General features: G+C 39.9%; 1 pseudogene; it reads right to left on the bottom strand.

The window, feature by feature from the left end:
• The window catches only part of LOC130716282 (myrcene synthase, chloroplastic-like), a 45,578-nt pseudogene extending 19,857 nt beyond the window's left edge, over nucleotides 1–25,721 (bottom strand).
• Nucleotides 25,722–26,590: the final 869 nt, after the last annotated feature.

Genomic DNA, 26,590 nt, shown 5'->3' with positions numbered 1-26,590 from the left:
AGGACGCGAAGTGAAGAATCGGCCCAAATGGTGTGAGTACCACAACTTGGAGGGTGATGAGCAATATTTTACCCATGTTACATAGCCTTAATTTGTCATTATTGATGATTATTCGTAATTAATTGACCTTTCTTGACAGTGATTTCTATTATTTGGTCTAATTACGTTTATTCTTATTTTCAGGTCTTATTTGACATCAAGGGCATTTTGGAGAATTGCGGAATGAAGATTTAATTGTGCTGGAGTGAAGATTGTATTTTAGGAAATATTAGGATTTAATTTCGGAATAAATTAAGTTTGTTATCTTTAAGATTCAAACTTATTTAGGTTGTTATTTTAAAACTCTATCTTTAGGATTTATTATGATTTATTGTTATCTTTTAGGATTTGATTTTGATTAGGATTTGTGATCTCAGCTCTTATTTAAGGGTTTGTGCTGAGAGAAACAATTACCTTTTTCCTTCTTCTTATTATTCAATATAATTCCGTTTTTCAGTAATTATTAGAGCTCTGCTAGGGTTTATGCTTTTATTCCCTGCTTCCTCCAATTTTATTGCTGAATTCGCCCCATCCATGGAAGGCTAATTCCCTTCGAACGAATTCCTTTGCAAAGTATATCGCGCTCTTGAGGTATAGTGCTTAATAGAATTCGCCTGATTAGTTTTCTTCATCTCTACTTCTGACTTAGGTTTGCTTAATTCCTTATGATTAGAAATAGAAGATGATGTATGTTCGCTTAGTTCATATTAGGTCGTAACCGGTTCTTAATCGCTTAGTTTAGGAACCTGTGAATTAGTTATCGCTTAGTTAATTAATTCTCACGAACTAGAAAACTAATAACAAGAATTGATCTTTAGATACCCATGATTGAGCAGCGATATACTAAACAAAGGGATTAGTCCGTCTTTACTTGATTATATTAATTTGTTTTTACTTTCTGCTAGTCTTTTGAAACTGAATCACAAAACCCCCCCAGTTTGTGTGCGTTGTGCGTTTTTAATATTGAACTTTTGTTGAACGATAATCCTTGGGAAACGACCTAGGTGTCACTTCCTAGTTACTACAGTTTTCTTAATTAATTATTTGTATCGGGTACGACATCGATCTGAGGGCCACAACACCACCTATTGTTTTACACTCAAGGGTCAAATCAAGCGGCTAATCAAGGCGAGACAACCGTGGGTGGCGAAGAAAAAGGAAGCTGAGGAAGCCGAGAGTGGCGAGGACGAAGGAACTGTGGAAATGGCTAACACGATCATTGCTGGGGGTCACGGGGGTGACGGTGGAGCATCGATAAGGGGGCAAAGACGGACAAGGGAAACAACATCGACGGAAGTCTGCTCGGCTTGGCTCGAGGACAACCACCCAGACATAATAGTATCGTTTGCAGATTTTGAAGGAATCGAGACCCATACAGACGATCCCTTAGTGGTAATGGTAAGAATCAGGGGTTTCAACATGCGGAGGGTGCTGTTGGACCAAGGTAGCTCAGCCGATATAATCTACGGGAATGCATTCCAGCAGCTGGGATTGGGGGACGAAGACCTAAGGCCATACACAGGGAATTTGGTGGGATTCTCAGGAAAGCAAGTTCAAGTGCGCAGCTATGTGGAATTGGACATGGTTTTTGGAGTGGACGAGGACCCCAAACATTTGAAGATAAGGTACTTGGTCTTGCAAGTTGCGGCAGCTTATAATGTCATTATAGGACGGAACACTTTAAATCGCCTTCGTGCATTTATATCCTCAGCTCACCTCGTGATGAAATACCCGCTACCCTGCGGAAGGGTGGGAAGGATCACAATAGATCAGGGAGGAGTGAAGAAATGATGTGACCATAGGCTTAAATTGTATGGCCGAGAGAAGGATATTGGCGGATACAGGAGTCACGAGAATCGAAGGACTGAGGGCGAGCAGGGACATCTAGTGGCGCAGTACCAGAGCGTCGCGGGAAAGTTAGAAAAGCAGGTCGGCGAAAAGTTGGACAGGGGAAAGAAGGTAAAGGGGCGAGATAAGGGAAAGAGTAGAGGAATATTGGCGATCGAGCCCAGGCTCACCATGGAGCAAGAGCGACGCTTGAGTACGCTGGTAAAAGACAACATCGATTTGTTTGGCGGAGAACAAGGAGGAACCGCTCCCAGGGGGCCACCTACATTGGACCAGTTCTTTGGGAAAGCTAATAGAAATAAAAAATGGTGTAAGCAACAATGGACGGTAGGAAGAGGCCAAGGTACGCCGAGATACAAGAGGATACGAACAGTCAATGGACGGTAGGAAGAGGCCAAGGTACGCCGAGAGGGAGAGTGAGCAACAATGGTTCCCTTCCTACGACGAGAAAGTTGGACTGGGCGACGAGAAAGTTGGTCTGGGCGACGAGAATGAAGTACTAGGTGTAATACTCTAATCAAGGAAGCAACCAGAAAGTTAGGTCTAAAAATAAAGATGCACTCTTTTTCTCCAACACAGGAGTTTTTTAACGAGGCATCCCTCGATGTAAAAATTTAAACAAATCAAATACAAAAGGATATTCTTAGAAATACTCCTAGCTATCGAACTGAGACGGCAGCTTGGTGGGAAAAATTCTTTAAAGGTGGCAATCCCAACACGACCTTGATGTCTGGGGATCGCTTCGGAAAGTCCGGCGCTGACTGTAGCCCATGCAGGCGACGTGTGCGGATGAGCTTCCCGTCACCACTAGTTGGCGGCGTGCGTGAATAAAACTCCTTATCCAAAGAACCTCCCCGAAATTTGGGCGAGTCAAGTCTTCCTGAAACGGGAGAAGCACTTTTAACTAGGCTAAAAGTCTCGGGTAAACTCATATGGCCATTGGGCCCCGAGCAACTGTAAGTCCCCACCTAATAATGCTGGAGGGGCTGCACCTGCTCTTACGAGAAATATTGGTGCGAACGAAAGGCTTGGTAAAATACCGAGCGAAAGTCCTAGTTATGTGTAGCACACTCTCGAAAAATTACTCACACGAAACAGGGAGGCTAGCGCTGAAAATACGTGCTAAATGGTGACGAACGAAAGGCGGAGATAAGTTGCGGGCCGCTCGCCTCGCCCGCATAATTACCTTTTGCTCATTTAAATATTCATTCCTTCCTTCATTTATTTGTTTATGTCGTTATGATTTCCTAACTCAATTATTTGTTTGCTCGCATGATCCTATTAGTGCACGACAAAACAATTCGGGAAACAAACTTTTATTCAAATACTCGACGTAATACTTTTAGAAAGGAGGGTCTCTCTTCATTCTCCTACATTCTTTGCGCCGCTCTGTTCTCTCGAGCTCCAACCGGTATTGCCTATCCTCCAAGTTACAGAGTTTCCGGCTTAACTCCTCCTTCTCAGGACCTTCTTCTACCGTCCCTAGAGCTGTTATCACCGTTTCCTTCTCCTCCAGCAGATCTAGCTCCCGCTGGCAGAGCTCTTGAATTTATTCCACGAAGTAGAGAAATTCCCGGAGGAAGGCGTCCATTTCAGGACTTAGATCCATTCCCAACAGTTTGTTGGTCAAGTCGTAGACGTTGGGATATCTAGGAAGCCTGACGTTGATGAAGAGATCTTCATCAAAAGCTTTTTTCCTAAGCTCTTCCAAACAAGCGATGTAAGATGCCATTTCCTGTGGCGTTTGATGTTTGAAGGAAAGATGGAGTTTGATGTTTCAGGAAGATAAGGAAATATGAGCTTCACTCGGCAATTAGACTCCATTTATAGCTTCAGTTTTAACTCCGGAGAGTTAATAATGAAGCAGCTCTACGAGGAGTTATCCTTGGAAGGAGGTGCAATTTGTGTTGAAAGGCTTAAATGCCCAAGGACGGTGGTCAGCGATAACTGTTGGGATTTGAGGAACGTGTTTGACTTGAGGAACGGGAGAACAAATGGGATTTGTTGTTCTCCCCTGTTTAAAGTTGTTAAAAAAAAAAGGGAGGGAAGAGAGAAAAGCGCAAAGGATTCTCATTCAGAAAGTAAGAGGATGGGTCATTAATACATCAAAAGCCATTAACATTTTCATGGCTGTTCTATATCTTCATTTGATAGGATATGCTCGGAAGAGAAGCCTGGAGGGTCGGGGTCCCCGATCAGTTCTGTAGGAGTAACCTTTTTGAACGCCCCCATCTGGCTTAGATCAATCCGAGGATGGAGATGCTCGATTTGAGCCTTGGCGAGGAAAAAGCCTCGGCAGCGTTCGAAAAGGGCAGCGGTAACAGCTTCAGACTTGATCTTCGCCTCCAAAGCTTCTGCGTCAAGAGGGGCCAGGGGCTTCGCCAGGGACAAAGCCTCGTTTTTCTTTGCCAGTTCCTCGTCCTTCTTCGCCAGCTCATCATCTTTCCTCGCCAATTCATTGTCTTTCCTTACCAGTTCAGAGCGGAGATTCTCAAGGTTAGCATCCATCGAAGCTAATAGGTCTGCCCTCGCATTTGATTCCAGCCGCGCCTCTTGCTGCAGTTCGGAAAGTTTCCTCTCCAGTTCAGAAATCTTTCTATCACGGAACTCCAAGCTGACTTCAGCACGAGAGGACTGTTCGTTTAGCTCTTTGGAAAAGGAAGTCTCCCTGGCGAACAACTGAGCAGTGAGCGCCTCACGTTCCTTGATAAGTTGGGCGTTGAGGGTATGGAGGCGAGATACCTCGGATTGCAGCGCGTCGGCGTCTCTGGCGGAGTGGCTGTAGCAGTGAAAAGCGTGGAGAACCGTCGCCAACGCGCCTTCGGATACTCTGCCTAATCCATGCTCTTGAACCCTCTCATTCATCATAGCCACCTGGGCAGGCGTAAGTGATATGGAGTACGGCAACCCTCGACTCTCCGAGCTCAAAGAAGGGACATTCGGCGGTGGCGGAGGAGTTTCGCCGGCCGATGTCGCACCTTGACCAAGGGACGACGGGACAACTGTTGGCTGGGAGCAGGCCCTATCCACGGATTTACTTTCAGGATTTGGAGGAGAAATCGGCATCACCCGCGAAGATTCGCCAAGACGGTTTAAGTTGTTGGGAGAATGTTCTCTGCTGAAGGTTGGGGCGACCGTTGAAGGCTGTAGCTTTTTGAGGGAAGGGCGATGAGATTCCTCGCCAAGGGGTCGTTTCTCGCTCGCCTGGATTTTCAGCATGGATGCCTTGTCGCCGTTTAGATTTATTCGGGGAGGAAAGGAAAAGCTTTTCTGATTCTCGAATAAATCTAAGAGCTCCCCACTGACTTTGTGCATTTCTCCTGGGATAAAAAGAACGAGGTTGAGCTAGTTAAGGGGGGAAAAACGTAAAGTAGAAGAAAGGAAAGAAGGTTTACCGATCACGCGAGCACAATCCGAAATTGGAAGTTTGGCTAAGAAGCTGATAACTGCTTTATCAACAGGAGTCAAGGAGTCCTCGGGCGGGTCTATCACTTGGTGTACTTCTCGGGTCCACTAAAGCAGGAATCGGACAACACCGTCCCTGTGAGTAAAAACCTCGGGATATTCGTGGGAAATCACAACTTTGAAGAACTTCCGAGCCATGTCGACAGTGATGTTGGGCCAAAAAGGGTTGAAACGTTGTCGGCCGGTCCTGGCTTCCAGAGCAACCCAACTACGCGGGGAAGAGGGCTGACAGGCACGTGGTAGAAGTAGAAGAATTGGGAAGGTTCAGGCTCTTGCTGAATTGCGTCACAAAGAATTTCGAAGCATCGCAAGAAGGCCCAGCTGTTGGGATGAAGTTGGCTAGGGGCGACGTTGATACTCCGAAGAACAGAACAAATGAAGGGGGAAAAGGGAAATTTGATTCTCAAGCTCGTGAACATATACCCGTAGGTGTAAAAGAAGTGAGGGGCACCCACGTAGCGATCCGAAGGGTGAAGCCAAGGGCGTTCAGTAGGCGAACAAGCGCTAACACGCACGAGGTTGTCAAGGGGTTTTTTCGTGGCAAAATCCACCAGATTTCGAGGAAATCTCCCAAATGGACGATTCATGCTCTATGCTGGAGCGCTGATTGGGCATTGTCCCGCCAGATAGAGCTACCTGGATAGGGGCCTTCAGGGGTTCCCAGGTCTTTATCCGAAAATAAGCAATGTCTTTTTCTTCAAGAGGAACGCCCCCCGGAGGGGGAACATACCGAAGGGGAGTAGCGACGGTAACGTCACGATTAGAGTTCTTGGTCTGACGTTTCGGCATCTTTACAGAAAAATGGTGAAGTGTGAAGGTCGCAATGGCAATTGGAAGGGAGCGAAAGTAGAAGACTAAAGGTTTGAGCTTTTTGAGAGGATCTAGATTTATGAGGGAATGATTCTAGAAGCTGGAGGTAACGTGTTAAGGGTGGGGGCAGGAAGAGGGGGATCATGCCCCATGACGTCAGGAAAAGACGTGAGAGTGGTTGCGAGATTTTGGGGAGTGGGAAGGATGCATTAAAAGAAAAATTGTAGCCATTGACGTTGATTGGCTCGAATTTAAAATGGCAGGTTCTGAAACGATCTGAAGAGACGTTCCAAAGGTAGTGGTTGAGATTCTGCGAATTTGCTGACTTTCACATCGTGTCAAAGCACGACGCGTGGCGCAAGCTCAGTCTATGATAGAAGCAACAGTTCTGAACATATGCGCTGTCGTGATGAGGCGAATGAATCAGAGGTTATCGCCACGGTGGGGTTGAATTTCATTAGAACGAACCTGCTTGTGGACTCGGATCGCCCGGGAGAAGGGGGTGCGGCCATAAGGTTAAAGCATAGGCAGTAGAAAGTTTTATTTAAAAGGCCATGTCGGCCATAAATCTTCATTTTTTGTGCATTAAGTTTCAGCTTTGGTCAACTTCTTTGGGGCTGAAAGACACACTCAGCTCTCATGCTTCGAGCTCGGTGTCTTGTGGACTGGGCGAGGCCCCAGGGTCCCTCGCCCAGGAGGCTCAACCTTAGGCATAGGACGAAACCAGGTCTTTTGGGCCTCGCCCCAAAGGCCCAACTGGCCCATTAGAGTAGCTGAAGGGAATAAAGGCCCAACCTCTTCCCCATAAATAGGACGGGGATACCAATTGTAAAGGACTCTTAGTTCATTTGGCAATAACAACATTGAAATTCAGTTATATTTTCTCTCTAGGCAGTTAATAGCTTATCTCTCTAAAATTTCAGATCACATTCCACACACTCTTGGCACTATGTCACGACTCTATGTTCTTGGCGAGAACATTGACCAAACAAGAACAATAGTGGGAGTCCTGTTATGCCTTCCTGTCATTCCTTTCAGGAATGGATACAAGTGAAGAATTACCCAAAGGGAAAACAAGAGTTTCCCAAGTAGACGCCCCCATGATGCGATGCCATTATTTATTGCATGAGAGACTCCAGCAACTACAGCAATAAAGTTTAGTATCAGTAATGTTGTTGGAATGATTAGCAAAGTGGTAAACTTCAAAGAAAACATCTCAGAATGCTCCTTGTCATCATCTACTTTTGATGTCACAATGAAGTTTATATTTACTCCTGTCAAGGACTTGAACAGCCCTACAAACACAGCATATAAATGTGCTGATACCCCTCCAATCACCCAAAACTGCTCATTTCTCCAACATTCACCAACGGTATAGCTCCACTCCATCGCATCTCTTGCATATTCGTCGCAAAAATGAACATGAAAAGAGACACAAACCACATGCCACCTGCTTTACTTAGCTGCAATGCCAATAATATTGATAAGCATAGACGTTTTTTACAGTACCACAACAGTAGAAGTGGTGTTTCTACATATCTTACAATTTGGAGATCTCTCAACACTCCCTCTTACACCCAAGATTGGACATCTGAACCGTGAAATTTGCAGGACTGTGTGGGCGGGTGACCTAATTATGGGTGGCTTAATAAATGAATATAGAATAGTCTCTAATATCATCTTTGAGTTTGAGTTTGGAGTATTTGTATCTTTATAAGGATTTAGTAACTTACTTAACCATAAGTCTAATCAATGTGAGACTTCTTAACACTACAATTATGTCTAAGGTTCCTAACTTCCAATCATAATGAGAAACTAAAAAAGTGAACAGGTAGGGGCATATCTAGGGAGGGGCAGGCAGGGGCCATCGCCCTCCCAAGAATTTTGAAATTCTCACTGACTATAGGTATTTTTATATAAAAAATGTTATAACCTTTTGTGATGCTGATCAAGTTGAAGTTCCTGACAGAAAACCCCTTATTTTATTGGTAATGATCGTCACAAGAAACAAGATGGAGATATGGAACATAATTATAGAATAAATGTATTTTATTCTGCAATTGATTTGCAACTATCTGAATTAAATAGATGATTTAATGCAGAGGCAGTGAAACTTCTCATACTTAGTTCAGCTTTAGATCCTCCTAAGGAAAATTTTAAATCATTTGTCGTTCCAACTGAGACATTATCATTCAGATGTTTCCCGAGATCCTAATTTAGGAAAAAAATTCAGTTTATCCGAGCTTTACCAGAAGTTAGTTGAACTGGAAAAACAACAATATTTCCATGTGTTGATATATTGATACGTCTTGTTTTGACACACCCGGTTTCAACAACATCTACAAAGCGATCTTTTTCGGTAATGAAAGTTTTTAAGACTTCGGCTTTGCAACAAAATCGAAGATGATCTTCTTAGAAATTTATTAGTAGCATATATCGAGAGAGAAATTGCTAAAAAAAATCTTCATTGATACAATAATAGATAAATTTAGTATGACGAAAGAACAAAGAGTTGTATTTAAATAATTTGTTATTTTTTAAAGTTTATATAACATTCAATGAAGTTTTTTTAGTCTTATATTTCGCCTCCCAACAAGAAAATCCTGGATACGTCCATGCGAACAGGTCTTTTGGATATAAAAAACTTCATATATACCTCAGGAACAATAAACTTCTCAGTAAGCAAGCAAACTGCAGGAAGGGTACAATATGCCACCAAAGGAATTGATGTCAATGGATATACTCTAGCATTTACGTAAGAAATGCGCCCTAACCACTTAAGTCCTCCTCTGTATCCATGCCAAAGAGGGCAGTGTTTACTCATAACGAAAAAAAATTATTTTGGAAATAAGAATCTGGAATTAATTACGTGATTCACACTACCAGATTCAAATTTCCGAAAGTCAGAATTAACAATTATGTGTGTTCAAGATTTTAATTTCTAAAACACAACTTAATTAAACAAGGGCGTTCTGGAAAATTACTAGGTGGGAGGGTGGTGAAAATTGGGGTGTGGGTGGTGCATTCATCAACACCCATATAATTTTCCATGCCCACACCAGCCTTTACTTCAGGATAGTCAAACCAAGTCATATTATTAAGTTTATCAGAAGTCTCACATTGGTTAGAGAAATAGAGATAGAGCATAGATAGTCTTTATAAGAGTATGACAAACCTCAATTCTTGAGTTGTTTTTGTGGTTGAATATAGGTCTCCCAATTTCTAATAAAGTTAATGCATTTATTCATAAATCAAAACTCACATTACATATTGTACTTAATACAATGCATAAACAAACTAGAGCATTAACTGTCTGTCTTCTTAACTGGGATGGGTTGAATAAGTAATGATTCAATGAGACTCTTAATTTCAGGATCTTGAGTAGTATATCCATCTCCACGATGGTACATGCACAATGCCATATTTGCATAGTTTGCAACAGTTCTAATAAAACACCGAGAGAAAGAAGAATTATGAGTCGCTTCATTCATCTTCTTCCATGTTTTATACATCAAAGAGTTTAAATACTCAAGAGCTTCTGCTTCAGAAGCTCCACTTTCATTCATGTAGCATTCAATTGACTTGGGAGAATCACCCATTGCATTTTCACGCTAAAAATGGAAGTGGAAAAAAGTAGTAAGCAGAAAACAAAGAGTTTTGCAATGAGAAAGAATGAGATTTGTAGCATACCTTATATGTTCCAATATCATTAGCAAGGCGTAGGATCATTGCTGGATATCGAATTATTTCTTGGTATTTTTCCAAATGATTCAACTCTTCCTTTTTTTATTGGATATGGAATTAAGGAGTAAGCATACGTTAGTAAAACAGGCATAGATATGGAAATCCAAGCATTCTCTAAGTATTCTTCAAGGCTTGGAATATATCCACCACCATGATACAACTTTGCTTCTATGAAATATGCTTTACATAGATCTGCCAACTGATAACAAGTTGAAAATACTCTTGATTAATTAAGCACAATCATTGTATGTGTACAAATTCATATTGAAAATAGGTAACTAACAGGGGTTGAATAACTGAACAAATAATTTATTACCGTTTTCATTAGGTATGAGGTGATATCATACCCGTTCTTCTTTTGATTTTACGTAGCAATTTCATTGACAAAGTTATAGAGTGCATGAAACCATGTTTTCATGTAGTCTGGGAGACTATCCACAGCATTTGGATCCCCACCTTGAATCACAAGAAAAATATTTTAAATAATTTTTATCGGGGAAAAAATTTCAAATAAAATGGGTAAAAAAAATCATTATTGAGCCGGCTAATTAACCTTTCAGTTACTTCTGTGAAAAGCTCCGGTTCTTCCATGGTACCATACACATCATAAACATCATCAAGTACAGTAAGTAGGCAATTGAGCTTTGTCATATTTTTTCTGAAGTATTTGAGATCTGGCCTGGAGTTCGCTCCCACAGTCCAAACGTAGCCCTCAACCAACCGATCTCTAGCAAAACTCAACTTTTCTCCAAGGCCTACTTTATTCCACCATCTTGAGAAAGGAAAAGAGTTATGAGCATTAGTATAAGAAAAAAGTTATGAGGTATACTTAAAAGGGTTCAAAAACATGCAGACAACCAATGAATAAATGAGCATCTGTTGATACATTAAAAGATTTAATTTCATATATTTTCAAGGTTTATTTCACACAAGAGGACCGGAGCTATTTAACAATCTTTATATGTTTCAATTTTATATTTTTTTGGTATTCTATAAATTTTGATTTAGAGTATAATATTATTTTTTTTGCAAAATTTCTATTTTAATTTTAAAATGAAGAATTTTAATATTTTCCTTGTTTTCAAAAGTACTTTCTTTTATAAAGTGATATGATTGAAACATTTAAAACAACTATGTAAGTTTCTTAAGAGGTCCAAAATATTACCTAAAATTGTTTTAACATTTTTAATAAAACTTTAAAAATAATCTATTCAAGAAAATTGTTTAGACAACCCCCCACTTGAAATTAAGCTTAAGTAGAATTCCTAAAACACAATTCTTTTTTCTGTTAAATTCAAGGGAGCAAATGGATGGTAGAAAGTAGCAACAGTCGACACATCACATATCCATAATTTTGGAGGCTACATGACAATTTCAAAAGGAATGGTGAAAATAAGTTTTTTTTTTTGGTACATATAGAACTCCAAAGTGAAAATAAGATTAACATATATAATAAATATAAAATCGTTAACTTTTAATTTAGCTTTTTTGAAAATTAATCTAATTAAAATAAAACGAATTTAATTAATGAAAATTTATAAAAAAAATTAATATTATTAATTAAAGAAATAATTTATTAAAAAGAAAAATAACATGTTTTTATTCCTAATATCTATTTTAAAAAATAATTAGTTTTAATTAAATCTTCAATATAATTTGCGTATTTTGATTCATTTAAGATCGAGGTTTAGTTGGAGAAGTTGTGTTTCATTTTTTGGAATATCTTCTTGTTTTTGAGATAATCTATCCTGTACCGCGTCCACCCATGAACCTTGTTTTTTCTACTAACATTTAATGATTTAATGGATATATATATATATTTATAAATATATTCTTTTTGTGGTAAAATTCATTTATAAAGAAGCTCTTTTAACTTGTAAATCAAATTTTTCTTAGTCCATAGTTGACAAAGTCTAATCTTAATTAATGATTTCAAAACAATCATACTAAGAGAAACACACATAATTAATGTGTGAGAAAGAAATATCACTTATTTATGACATTCAGGAATTATGACTCGAGGTGGATTTTAATCAATAAACTTCTCCCTCCGTTCCTATATAACTGACATTATTTCTAGTTGGATTTTATTCCTAATTATCTGCCACTTTACAAAGTTTAAGAGAACATTAATTATACTTTACAAATTAGACCCTTAATTTATTGGTGGTAGGAAAATTGAAAAGTTAGAATTAAAAAAAGAGATAAATGGTATAATAGCTAGGAAGCTAAATAATAATTTTAATTAAACAAGAACATCAATTGTTATTTCTTAATACTTGTGCAACAACCTTAAAATGTCAGTTATATAAAAACAGAAAAGGTATTAAGTAAAGCGTCACATGAATAAAATAATTTAGACTCACTTGGATGATTCTTTTGAAGGTATGAAAAACGGTAGAAGGGGGGGGGGGGGTTTGAATAACGTTTTCAAGATAAAACTTCCACCTTAAAGATTTTGGCAAATCTTTCGAAACAAACTATTTGCTAAAGATAAGAGATAGAAAAGCACACAGGGATTTTATCCTGGTTCACTTGATAAATCACTCAAGCTAATCCAGTCCACCCGTTAAGGTGATTTCTTCCTTCTTAGAATGAAGACAATCCACTAATCAGGTATGTGTTACAACTGCACTTGAAACCTACAAGTGACTAACAATACACTGACTTAGCTCACACTAAGATTCACTCTCTTAGTCTTCTCTAGGATCTGATCAACCTTGATCTCCTAAAGGCAAACTATACAACTGTATATGAAGTTCTTGTTTACAAAGAAAGTGCTTCTAAAAAGCTTATAGTAAACACAATGAAATTCAAGATGAAAGAAAGCTTAGAAGGATTTGAATATTTCTTGCGCGTGTGTGAATGCTTCTAGCCGCTTCTTTCAATCTTCAGCCTCTATTTATACTCTAAGGATTAGGGTTGAACGTTGCATGGAAATGCTACCGTTGGAGGGCAGTTCTGGAAATTCTAGCTTCTGCTGTGGCTGAGGATGTTAGGTAGGTCGTCAGGATAGTACACTTTGCTTTTGTACTTTGGATAGTGACTTGACCTTAACCTCGTAGACTTCTGATCAGAGGAGCGCTTCGTATTGGAACTTGTGAAGCTGATTGATCAGAGTCAGAGGGAAGCTTGGATCCTCTGACCGTTGCACCTTCTGATCTTCACTTCAGAGGATCAGTACATGGTCTTCAGAGCCAGTTGCTTCTGGACTTCAGAGTCTTCACTCTTCAGAGTCTGGATCGTCAGAGTCTTCTACACCATCAGAGCTTCTGAGCCTTCAGAGTCTTTTGGTTGTCAGATCTTCTGGATCATCAGAGCTTCAAGTGAGCTGAGTCCTTATCAGAGCTTGATTTACTTCAGATCTTCTGAAGCTTTTCCACTGTTCAGAGTGAACATGGAGAATGCGAAAGCGTTGCTTGGGTCACTTTTTAAGCACAGTGCTTCTGATTTGTGTGAGATAAAATAGAGGTCAGAGCCTGTGAATAGCACACTCAGAAAAACACGTTAGAGTACCACAATTGTTCATATCAAAAGGTTAACTTGTAATCATCAAAACATAGAGTTGTACTACTAGATCAAAACTTGATCTTACAATCTCCCCCTTTTTGATGATGACAAAACTAAGATTTTTGATGAACAATTCTTAAACATTAAACTGAATTCACTCAGAGTTTAGAGATATAGAATAAGACTTATCCTGATGTGAATAGTTTATCTTGCTTATTCTGAATTCAAGTCACTGCTTGATTCTGAGCTTAGCTCCCCCTGAATCTAATACTTGATGAAAACGTTAGTAAAGTCTAGATTCTGAGCTAAATTATATAAGAGTTCAGAGTGAAAAACTTATGACATAGATGAAATAGAATAATCAGAGCGCATAAGTAATCAGAGTCAACGGACACGGTATCAGAGTCTTGGGTATCAGAGTCAAACTAAGATCACTTCAGAAGAAGTGAAATGTATTCCTTGTATTTGCCCAGTGACACATCTATGGTCATAAAAGTGTGTAGGATCACGCGCTTACCACTACGCCAAAACCAATTGGTGTTAGTGAGGGCGCAACGTTATTTCTTATAGCGTAGCAGACAGCGCCCCGTTTCGAATGCTACCTGCAGGCAGGATGCTGGCCCACCTGGACCCAACAAAGTGGAACTCTTAAATTCTCCAAAATAAAAATAAATCACACTAACACAGCTTACACATCAAAAACTGGTTGTACTCCCCCTTTTTGTCATAAGCAAAAAGCCTGGGGTGTGAAAAACTTAGTTTGAAGTACAAGGTACTCCCCCTTAGAGAAGGTCTAAGTTTCAAAAGAAATAAAAACGATGCATGAGTCAGAGTTAGGCGAATTAAAGAGAAGAGTTAATGCAAAAGAAGAACGTTTACCACCGGCCAAGGGAGTAAAGAGAAGTTTCAGTTACCAAGAACTTAACCTCGAGAAACTGTAGGAGCATTAACTGTCAGAGAGAAAGTGAAGCCTATATAAAGCGATGAAGAAAAGAGGTAAGCTTCACAACTCGATCAATACCATAATCAGAAATGGCTTCATACAGGGTTGCGCTAGAAGAGCTCAGAAGGAAGGCCTTCGAGGAGGACATGTTCCTTAACATAAGGCATCCAGGGGGTACAAGGACCATACCGTAGCTAGCAAGGACACTGCTTGAAGAGGACCTTTGTCCAGAGCTGAAGAATGACTTGAAGGAATTCCTTGCCTTCGTGGAGGAAGTGCAAGAACTAAGTCAGATTGAACTGAAGCTGCTGGAAGAAAAGGAAATCATAGAGAAGACGCTCAAAACAACAGAAGAGATTCTGGAGAGGAATGAGCTAAACGTCAATCTCAACAACATCCAGTATTCACTGGATCGTCTGGAGAAGGAGAGGTCAGAGCAGCGCCAAGAGTGCAGAAGAATGAGGAGGGATCCTCCATTCTAGAGTGTAGGAAAGAAAATGTATGATGTAAAAGCATAATGATTATGAATAAAGAAAATTTTGCAAACACATGAGACAAATATATATATATATATATATATATATATATATATATATATGTATGTATGTGCAAGCATAAGTAACAACTAACAAAGCAGAAAAACGAAAATAACTTAAGGAAAATAAGCAGAAGTTAAAATAAAACTAAGTTAAGAGGGAAAACGAAGAGATCCTAAGACTAGGGTTTATCATAGCGACGCAGAAGTTCCATCATCATTTGCTTCATGTCCATTAGCAGAGACTCATGAGTATCAAGACGTTGTTCCATGATGTCGAGTCTGGACGTGCTTGGCTGTGTGGAACTGGAAGGTACAGACTGAGCAGCTTGATGAGCCGGAATGGAAGCAGAAACAGCAGGAGTAAACACTACTGGTGCAAGTGCTTAGCATCTAAGGGCTTCAGCTTCAGCTTCAAGTCTTTCTGCCTCTAATCTTGCTTGTTCAGCTTGAGCTGCTGCTTGACGTGCAGCTTCTTCTGCCTGCTCTTGCTTTCTTCTGGCCTCTTCAACAGCTTCAAGGAGCTTATGTCTCTGTTGTTGTTCATGAAGAGCCACCCTTCTTGCAAACCTCTGCTTTGCAGCCTCGATCCTCTGATCCCTTTCTGCAGTCAGATGCTGCATCATAATAGGAACCTGAGCTACTAGCCAAGTACTCAGACTATTCCACTCTTCAGCAACAGATTCAGCATTCTCACTCAGGTCAGTGTGACCTTGCACGTTGCGTAGCATCAATGAAGCTTCATGATTAAAAACATTAATGCACTCAGAGAGAGAGGTTGGTTTGAGGTAAGTGTAGGGAACTATGGAGAGGTTGGTTTCAGGAGAGGTTGGGTGATTGCTACTGTTTGCCTCAGAAACACCTTGAGGAGAACCAATGTTAAAAGTTTGAGCATTTGGTTCAGAGGCTCCAAGGTTTGGGTCAGAAGTTTCAACCAGAGGATGTGGTGATCTAACCGAAGAGTGGTTAGACACAGAGTGTTCTGGTTCTGGTTGAATTGGCTCTTGATGAATAGGGTCAGGTTGAGCTTGTTGAGCTAAAGGATCTGCCTCATGTAAAGGGTCAGCCAAGATAGGTTCATCTAGGTCAACTAGACGGTCAGGTATAGGTCCAGGGTATCTCCTAGGGCTTGGGACCGTGAGGTAATATTCTGGGATGGCAGACACTTTTTCTTTTCTGACCTCCATGAATTTACGATGTGACTCAGAGTTGTTTGAAGGTGAGGAGTCAGCAACGTTGATTGGGAATGATACAGGGGTATAGACAGAGGAAGAATCTGTATCAGTGGTTCTGACAACCAGACGTTCTGATGCTCTGGGGACAGAGTGATCAGACGTTCTGGGTTCAGGTTCTGGTTGGACAGGAATTGTGAGTTCAAGTTCAGAGGGTTCAAGAATAATGGGTTCAGATGTTAATGGATTGTATTGAATGGTAATGGGTGAGGTTGGATCACAGGTTCCGGTAGGTTGGTTCTGAAGCATATTCCAGAGAGGTGCTTCATTTGGAGAAGGTTGGAAGAATGAAGACCTTGAGGAATTGGGTGGAGATGTGATTTGAACAGCAGGTTGAGACTCTGGTATTGTAGCTAGTTGGGTGGATGTGCGTTTGAGGAGGGTAGAAATGGGAAGTGCATCAATAGAATTTAAATCATCATCAGATTCAATGATAGCAGACTTACTTGTACGCACGGCAGAGCAAGTCACTCTGGCAGAAGTCTCTCTTCTGATAACTGCAGCAGCAGGTTCCACCCGTGTAGGCTTCACCACGATTCTGACTTGTTTCTTCTTCTTCTTGGGAGGAGAAGGACCATCTCCATTATCACCATCATCAGCATCATCAGGCTTGGTAGTATCATCATGCTTCCTCTTATCAGCCTTTTTCTTCCTCTTTAGAGGAACATCAGATTCCTCAGAGGATTCTTCTAAGACCATCTTCCTCTGAACTTTCCTTTTGGGAGGAGAGTCAAACTCTGGAGCTGGTGGCAATCGCCTGAAGAATTCATCTAAATCAATTTCAAGGCCTTGTGCTCTTAGGTCTTCAACATAGCACCTAATAGCTTCTGGGTTGTCTGCCTGTGTCCACAGAGGATAGTCATTCAGAGGGACTCTTCTTCTTCTGACTTCATCTGAAGTGTCTTCATGAGAAGGGTCTATCCTCTTCTTGACCAATCCCATCTTCTTCAAAGATGTGAATGTGAAGACATCACTCACAATCATAGTTAGATCCTCAGTGCAGCCAGCATTGATCATATCTTCCACAAGTTTGCTTTCAATGAAAAGATCTGACAGCAGTCTTCCAAACGGAATGTACTTGATAGCAGACTTGATGGATGCAGTAGTTCTGGACTTCCTGATGCATTCTTTCAGGTAAGAAAATAAGAAGTAGGGAAGGCAGATCTGCTTCTTATCCTGAATGAAGAATAGCATCGCCTTCTGGCAGAAGTTGATGTAGTCAGGAGAACTACCCTTTGGCCTCTGGTTGATACAGTTGAGCAGAATCTTGTGCCAGATTCTGAGCTTGGGATGAAGATCCAACACCTTGTAATCGGTCTTGCCCGGTTTGTAGTTGGTGTAGAGAGCCTTGTTGGTTTCTTCCCTTGTTCTGGGTTTCAACTTAGATTCAGTCAGTTGAAATCTATACCCAGTTCCAGTGTGTGCACCCAGCAGATTCACTATAGACTTCTCCGTGACGATTATCCTCCTTCCAGCTATGTACGAAACCACCTGAGTATCATCACACTCAGCGTGTTTCCAGAATTCCTTGACCAATTTGTCATAAATTGGTCCTCTTAGCCTGTTGAAATACTCTTCCCAACCCTGAGCTTGAACTTCGGGACGAAGATCATACCCATTTGCAGCTATATTGTCCAGGTCGAATCTCCATTCAGCAAGCACTTGGAGTTCTTCCGGAGCATAAACACAGTGAACGGCACAACCCCGTTCTGCAATCAGAATCATCTGCTCTTGAGCCGGAGCTTGAGTCGGAGTTTCAGGACCCAGTTGACCTGTAGCTTGCCCTACTACCATGTGAGGAAACCTTGTTGCACCTGCAGCTTTGTTTCTGGTTTGTCTTGCCATTTGAGCGGTTGAAGGTTTTGGGTAGAGAGGAAGGATGAATATAAAGAATTGAGAGAGAAAGAGATCGTGGGTGAGAGGTTTTGAAAAACTGAAGAGAGAGAATCTAAAACCTTAAGTGTAGGAGAACGTGTGTGTATAGTGGGTTTTTAAAAGTAACCGTTGTTGATCAAAAAGAAATTTAAAATCAACGGTTGAAAATTAAAGACATCATAGTAACAGTAAATACACATATCACACGCAGGAGAGAAGCACATCTACACACATTATGACAGACTGTCACACGGGCACAAGGAACTATGCATCAGAGATACTGACACACGTTTACTGTCTAAGTTCAGAGTCAGCACCAATGGGTACATACACTCTGATAGAGTTACCTTCTGGACTAGACATCTTCTGATCAAGAAGTATCATAGTCAGAGGTTCTGATCCATCTTCATTCTGGACAAAAGTCCATATTCAGATTTCTCAGAATAAAATTAAATCTATCCTCTGCTAAGGGCTTTGTAAAGATATCTGCCCATTGATGGTCAGTATCAACAAACTTCAGAAGAAGTACGCCCTTCTGTACATAATCTCTAATAAAGTGATACTTTACCTCAATGTGCTTTGCCCTTGAATGTAAGATAGGATTCTTACTCAATGATATTGCAGCAGTGTTATCACAATAGATTGGGATATTGCTCTCAAGGATCTGATAATCCTCCAGCTGATGTTTCATCCAGAGCATCTGAGTGCTGCATATTGCTGCTGAGATATATTCTGCCTCTGCAGTAGATAGTGCAATGGTTGATTGCCTCTTGCTTGCCCATGAGACTAAGTTACTTCCCAGAAATTGACAGTTTCCAGAAGTACTTTTTCTCTCTGTTCTATCTCCAGCATAATCAGCATCACAATAACCTGAAAGCTTATACTCTGATGTCTTCTTATACATCAAGCCAAGGTTAGTGGTGCCTTTCAGATACCTTAGGATCCTCTTAACAGCAGTTAAGTGGGTTTCCCTTGGATCTGATTGGAAACGAGCACATAATTGAACACTAAACAATATATCTGGCCTAGATGCAGTTAAGTATAGAAGTGAACCTATCATACCACGATAGAGCTTCTGACAAACTTTACCACTTGCATCTTCTTTCTCCAGAATGCATGTAGGATGCATTGGAGTCTCAGCAACTGTAGATTCCAGCATATTGAACTTCTTCAGAAGTTCTTTAGTGTACTTGCTCTGATGGATATATGTTCCTTCTGGTGTTTGATCAACTTGAATTCCCAGAAAGTATTTGAGTTCTCCCATCATACTCATCTCAAATTCAGCCTGCATCATCTCAGAAAATTCTTTGCATAGAGATTGATTAGCAGAACCAAATATAATATCATCAACATAAATTTGCACAATTAAGATATCATCTTTATAAGTTTTGCAAAAGAGAGTTGTATCTACTTTACCCCTTACAAACTCATTCTCCAGAAGGAATGAGCTGAGTCTCTCATACCATGCTCTGGGAGCTTGCTTCAGACCATAGAGTGATTTCTTCAGTTTGAACACATGGTCTGGGTTCTTCTCATCTTCAAAATCTGGGGGTTGATGAACATAGACTTCCTCTGAAATGTAACCATTTAGGAAGGCACTCTTCACATCCATCTGATGAAGAACTATGTTGTGATTCACTGAGAAAGAGATCAGCAGTCTGATTGCTTCTAGTCTAGCTACTGGAGCAAATGTTTCAGTGTAGTCAATTCCTTCCTGCTGACTGTAGCCTTGAGCAACTAGCCTTGCCTTGTTTCTGACTACATCTCCTTTCTCATTCAACTTGTTTCTGAACACCCATTTGGTTCCAATCACATGAACACTTTCAGGCTTCTTCACTAAGCTCCAAACATCATTCTTGGAAAATTGATTCAATTCTTCTTCCATGGCCAGAATCCAATCCTTGTCCTGAAGAGCTTCATCTATGGACTTGGGTTCAATTAAGGACACCAATCCTTTCAAACTGAGCAAGGTCTCTTCAGAGGGTCTGAAAGCTGATCTGGTTCTGACTGGTTCATCTTTGTTGCCCAGAATCAATTCCTTAGGATGTGATGCAATGATTCTACTTTTCTTCTGAGGTTGTGAATCAGAGGGACCAGCTTCTTCTTCTGGATCATCTTCCTCTGGCTCACCTTCCTCTAGAACTTTGCCTTTGTCAGAAACATTAATACTTAAATCTGCAAATTTCTCAACTAGCTTTGACTGATCAGAGTCAAGCTTATCATCAAATCTAACATGAATAGACTCTTCAATAGTCTTAGCATCAGTATTATAAAATCTAAAACCTTTAGATCTTTCAGAGTAACCAAGTAATAGACATTTAGATGATTTAGCATCAAATTTATGCAATCTATCCTTAGTATTAAGAACATAACAAACACAACCAAAAGGATGAAAGTAAGAAATGTTGGGTTTAATGTTCTTCCACAATTCATAAGGAGTCTTATTCAGAATTGGTCTCACAGAGATTCTGTTCTGAATGTAACATGCTGTATTTACTGCCTCTGCCCAAAAGTTCTTAGCCATGCCAGTTTCTTGGAGCATGGTTCTAGCCATCTCCTGAAGAGTTCTGTTCTTCCTCTCAACAACACCATTTTGTTGAGGAGTTCTGGGACAAGAGAAATCATGTGCAATTCCATAGGAATCAAACAGACTCTCAAACTTGTCATTCTCAAACTCTCCACCATGGTCACTTCTGACACGCACAATCCTACAAGCCTTCTCGTTTTGCACTTGGGCTATGAAGGTAGAGAACACAGCATGAGACTCATCCTTGCGGGTTAGAAACTTCACCCATGTCCAGCGGCTATAGTCGTCAACGATGACCATCCCATATCTCTTGCCACCTATAGACTCAGTTTTCACTGGTCCAAACAGGTCGATATGCAGAAGTTCCAACGGCCTTGAGGTTGAGACAACATTCTTTGCCTTGAAAGGGACTTTAGTGAATTTGCCTTTCTGACATGCTTCACAAAGAGCGTCTGAAGAGAACTTCAGAGTGGGTAAGCCCCTGACAAAGGTTTAGCTTACTCAGCTGAGAAATCTTTCTCATACTGGCATGCCCTAACCGTCTATGCCATACCCATTGCTCTTCATTAACAGACAGAAGGCACTTCACATTCTGAGCCTCCAACTCAGATAATCTGATCTTATAAATGTTGTTCTTCCTCTTGCTGTTAAACAGAACAGAGCCATCGATCTGACTTACAGCCCTGCAAGACTTTTGATTGAAAATAACATCATAACCCTTGTCAGCTAATTGACTTATAGACAATAAGTTATGAGTTAAGCCGTCTACCAATAGAACATTATCAATGCATGGACTACTATCTACACAAATAGTACCAGTACCAACAATTTGACCCTTTTCATTTCCTCCAAAGCCAACTTCGCCTCCAGGCTTAAGTTTTAGCTCTTGGAACATACGCCTTTCTCCCGTCATGTGACGCGAGCATCCACTGTCCAGATACCATGATTGGTGTTTCAGTGGAGCTATCAAGGATATCTGCAACATAGATAATCTTGTCCTTAGGTACCCATTTTCTGGGTCCTCTCTTGTTAGTTACCCCAGAGGTTCTGATCACCTTGGGTTTCTCAACATGATAATGTAAAGGAATTTTTGCATGATATTTAGACATAGAGAAAGATCCCTTTTTGAGAGGGGGTTTAGCAACTTCAGCAGGTAAAGGATCAGGCAATATGGTACCAGAGGGAACAAAGCATTCATATAAAGGTTTAGCTTTAGACACAGAGGGCTCATTTCTAATTGGTTTAGAATAGCCAATGCCATGCATTCCATTTCTGCTTACGCCATAGATCATTGAAGCCATTAGGCTTCTATCTACGCTCTTAGCCAGGAATCTTTGAAAAGACTTTTCATACTTAGATTCATTTCTACAATCAGAGGCATCACAAGCAACTATTTCTTCTTACTTAGCAATCTGGTTCTTAAGCACAGAGTTAGAATTGATCAAAGCATGATTATCATTTTTCAAATCAGAAATAATTTTCTCATGTTCAGAAGGAGTCTTTGAAGCAGCAGATAAGTCCTTTTTCAACCTTTTATGCTTAGACAATAAAGAGTTATACTTATCCATAATATCAGACAAAGCATGTTTCAGTTCAGAGGTAGAGAAAGAAGCGAATACCTCAATTTCATCGTCTGAATTAGGATCTTCTTCTGATTCTGAGTCAGAGTCAACAGCTTCCTTTGACTCTGCTCCTTTGTCTTTGACAATAGCCATGAGTCCTTGGACTTCACCATCAGAGTCAACATCCTCTGATTCTGATTCATCAAATGTCTCCATCAGACTCTTCTTCGTCTTGAAGTGCTTCTTTGGCTTCTTGTTTTCTTCAACTTTGGACAATCACTTTTGTAGTGCCCTGATTCTTTGCACTCAAAGCATGTGACTTCCTTAATTGATGACTTCTTCTGGCCTGAAGATTCAGACTTTCCTTTTGCCTTTCCAGAGCCTTTGAACTTGCTCTGCCTGTGCTTCCAGATGCGGTTGAGTCTCTTGGAGATCAGAGTCAGCTCATCTTCATCAGAATCTTCTGATGCGTCTTCAGATTCTTCTGCTTCAGCAGGGAGAGCCTTTGACTTTTCAGCCTTAGCCTTTTCAGATTTGGATTTCAAGGCTATAGACTTTTTCCTCAGATCTTGCATCTCAGAACGCTTCAGCTCATGGCATTTCAGAATGCTAATGAGTTCTTCTAAACTCATACGCTCGACATCTCTTGTGAGCTCTATTGATGTCACTAAAGGCATCCAGCTTTCAGGAAGACACCTGATGACCCTTATGACATGATCTTTTGTTGTGTAGCTCTTGTTGAGAGGTCGTATTCCAGCTACAAGCAACTGAAATCTGGAGAACATTTCTTCAATGGACTCATTTGGCTCCATGATGAAGGATTCATACTTTTGGATCAAAGACAATGCCTTTGATTCTTTAACTGTCTTGTTTCCTTCATGAGACATCTTCAGAGATTCAAAAATGCCTTTTGCAAACTCACGATCTGTAATCTTCTGGTACTCTTCATAAGAAATAGCACTTAGAAGAATTGCTCTTGCTTTGTGATGTTGTGAGTACAGCTTCTTTTGATCTGCAGTCATCTCTGACCTTGGGATCTTCTTGCCTTCTTCATCAACTGGACGCTCATAGCCATCCACAATAATATCCCAGAGATCTGCATCAAAACCCAGAAAGAAACTTTCGAGTCTATCTTTCCAATATTCGAACCTTTGACCGTCGAACATAGGAGGCTTTGCGTTGTATCCATCTTTCTGTGTTTCACTGGTGGTAGCCATTGTTTTTAACACCGGCCCGGATCACTGAACACTGTTAGGTGTGGTAATCAGAACTTGCGCTCTGATACCAATTGAAGGTATGAAAAACGGTAGAAAGGGGGGGGGGGGTTTGAATAACGTTTTCAAGATAAAACTTCCACCTTAAAGATTTTGGCAAATCTTTCGAAACAAACTATGTGCTAAAGATAAGAGATAGAAAAGCACACAGGGATTTTATCCTGGTTCACTTGATAAATCACTCAAGCTAATCCAGTCCACCCGTTAAGGTGATTTCTTCCTTCTTAGAATGAAGGCAATCCACTAATCAGGTATGTGTTACAACTGCACTTGAAACCTACAAGTGACTAACAATACACTGACTTAGCTCACACTAAGATTCACTCTCTTAGTCTTCTCTAGGATCTGATCAACCTTGATCTCCTAAAGGCAAACTATACAACTGTATATGAAGTTCTTGTTTACAAAGAAAGTGCTTCTAAAAAGCTTATAGTAAACACAATGAAATTCAAGATGAAAGAAAGCTTAGAAGGATTTGAATATTTCTTGCGCGTGTGTGAATGCTTCTAGCCGATTCTTTCAATCTTCAGCCTCTATTTATACTCCAAGGATTAGGGTTAAACGTTGCATGGAAATGCTACCGTTGGAGGGCAGTTCTGGAAATTCTAGCTTCTGCTGTGGCTGAGGATGTTAGGTAGGTCGTCAGGATAGTACACTTTGCTTTTGTACTTTGGATAGTGACTTGACCTTAACCTCGTAGACTTCTGATCAGAGGAGCGCTTCATATTGGAACTTGTGAAGCTGATTGATCAGAGTCAGAGGGAAGCTTGGGTCCTCTGACCGTTGTACCTTCTGATCTTCACTTCAGAGGATCAGTACATGGTCTTCAGAGCCAGTTGCTTCTGGACTTCAGAGTCTTCACTCTTCAGAGTCTGGATCGTCAGAGTCTTCTACACCATCAGAGCTTCTGAGCCTTCAGAGTCTTTTGGTTGTCAGATCTTCTGGATCATCAGAGCTTCAAGTGAGCTGAGTCCTTATCAGAGCTTGATTTACTTCAGATCTTCTGAAGCTTTTCCACTGTTCAGAGTGAACATGGAGAATGCGAAAGCGTTGCTTGGGTCACTCTTTAAGCACAGTGCTTCTGATTTGTGTGAGATAAAATAGAGGTCAGAGCCTGTAAATAGCACACTCAGAAAAACACGTTAGAGTACCACAATTGTTCATATCAAAAGGTTAACTTGTAATCATCAAAACATAGAGTTGTACTACTAGATCAAAACTTGATCTTACATCTTTGAGTTCTTCTAGAAAGATGGCTTGAGAAAGGTTGAAATTAAGTTTAGCCAACTGGAATAGAGTAGGAATAATGTTTTGCTTTCTTTCATATACATTAATGAACCACTGAGTCTCCCATCTAGGATTCCTCCAATTTAATGGTAGCTCCAAGGCATGATTGATTAAAAGTGATGTGTAGTTATTACTTTGGCACTCGTACCAATATTCTTTAAAAAATTCTGAGGTAAAATCTTTTGCTTTATCTAATTTGAAAGAATGAAATGATATCATATAATGATAACATTCCCTCCACATCAAGAATATGACCTTTCTTAAAGTTACCTTTATCATCTTTAAAGCGAATAAAAACATCTATAACAACAAACACATTCATAAACAAACCATTATTAATTTAATACACACATATTTATATATATTAAAATTCAATCTTAGAATGACTTATTAAAAACCTGAAGATATATTATAGCCATGTTGCCTTAAGAGTCTGAATTTAAGTGCGGTTGCATATAAATCATTCTCCTCATTCAAGGTGTCCATTTTGTAAATATCATCCCAGATCTTTCTTATTTCATGGTCATAATGATAATCCACTCCAAGCCGTTGCCATACATCAATAAACTCAAGTTGATCAAGCTCACTTTTCAGTTTGCAAAGCATCATCCTTACTTCTTCCCTTAGCAGTCTTACTTGATCTGTGTAAATTTCTTCCTGCATTAATTTAACAAGAGTCTGAACATATCGTAGAGAAGCACTTATATAATTGCATCAAGGTATCCGAAATAAACATTCAAGACACCAAACAAGATAAAAGTAGAAGGATATACCTTATACTCTGTATTTAATGATTGGATATCATCATAAGTCCAAATTGAAGGTTGAAAAACTGCAGGTCGACGAGGAATTGTTTGACTATTATTATTAACTTTATATGATGCCTTGCATTGAGTTGCCCAAGAGACCTTGGCGCTTCTCATAACTTGAGATGAAGACTTTCTTTCCTGTGGAAAAATGAGTTTAGTTACGCTAAGTGGGAATGTTGCAAGATTTTGCTGAGCCATATTAGTTTTCTTCGCTTTCGGTGGATTTTCTATATGCTAATATGAGACCAAAACAAATCTATATAAATAGGAGGATGTGTACGATCGAGGATAAAATAAAATATATCAAAAAATGTACTAGCATTTTTCTATTTCAGGCAATTGGGGTCCAAAATTAAGCATGACATAGAAAATGGATTAAACAAGTTGGTTGGAGATAGTGTTCCGGTAAGAAGGACCCACTGGTGGTTCATAGGGCCAAATAAGAACCAGAATTAACCATGACAGAGTCCTACTTCGAAAGCTTGCCAAAGCTGAAAAGAAATTGGAGTGGTGATGAAATTTGAAGGACTTATGGCATTTTTGAGACCAAAGTATTATTCAAAACAAAACTATTTTTTTAATCTCATAATTGACTGAGACTAATTCATTTGAGACACATAGATACACTAAGTGAATAGATATTTCCCAACAAATTATTCACAAAGTCACATTGAAAATGTGTTATCCCTCCTATTCTAATTTTTTTTTTTTGGTTTTTTAATGCACGTCCACAATTAATAGTTATGAGATTAATTTCCTCAAGATTTAGAGATGTGAATGGACTTCTCCAAACAAATTCTTCTCCAAACACACTGCTAAGAGATCGAACCCTAGCCTAAATACTTAAGTAGTTCTATTATTTATCAATTGTGTTGTACCTTATTAATTCTGATTCTTATTATAAAATCTTATTCAAATAAGTACACCTATTAAAAAAAGAGTTTAATGGTTGTGCATTGTTAGTGTAAAATATTTTAATAGAGACGTCCAATAACTGAATGCCACGTATTCAAATGCATTTATAGTTAAATCTATTTTTTTTTACTTAAAAGCTTTAATAATTTCGTAAAAATTTGTTTTTTTATTTTAAATTTACTAAAATCAGCACTTGGAGATTCCAAAACCCATGG

This window comes from Lotus japonicus, chromosome 4 (assembly GCF_012489685.1).
Source record: "Lotus japonicus ecotype B-129 chromosome 4, LjGifu_v1.2".
In the NCBI taxonomy this organism is placed as follows: Eukaryota; Viridiplantae; Streptophyta; class Magnoliopsida; order Fabales; family Fabaceae; genus Lotus; species Lotus japonicus.
Note: the sequence above shows the minus strand (reverse complement) of the source record. Positions and strands in the feature narration are given on the sequence as shown.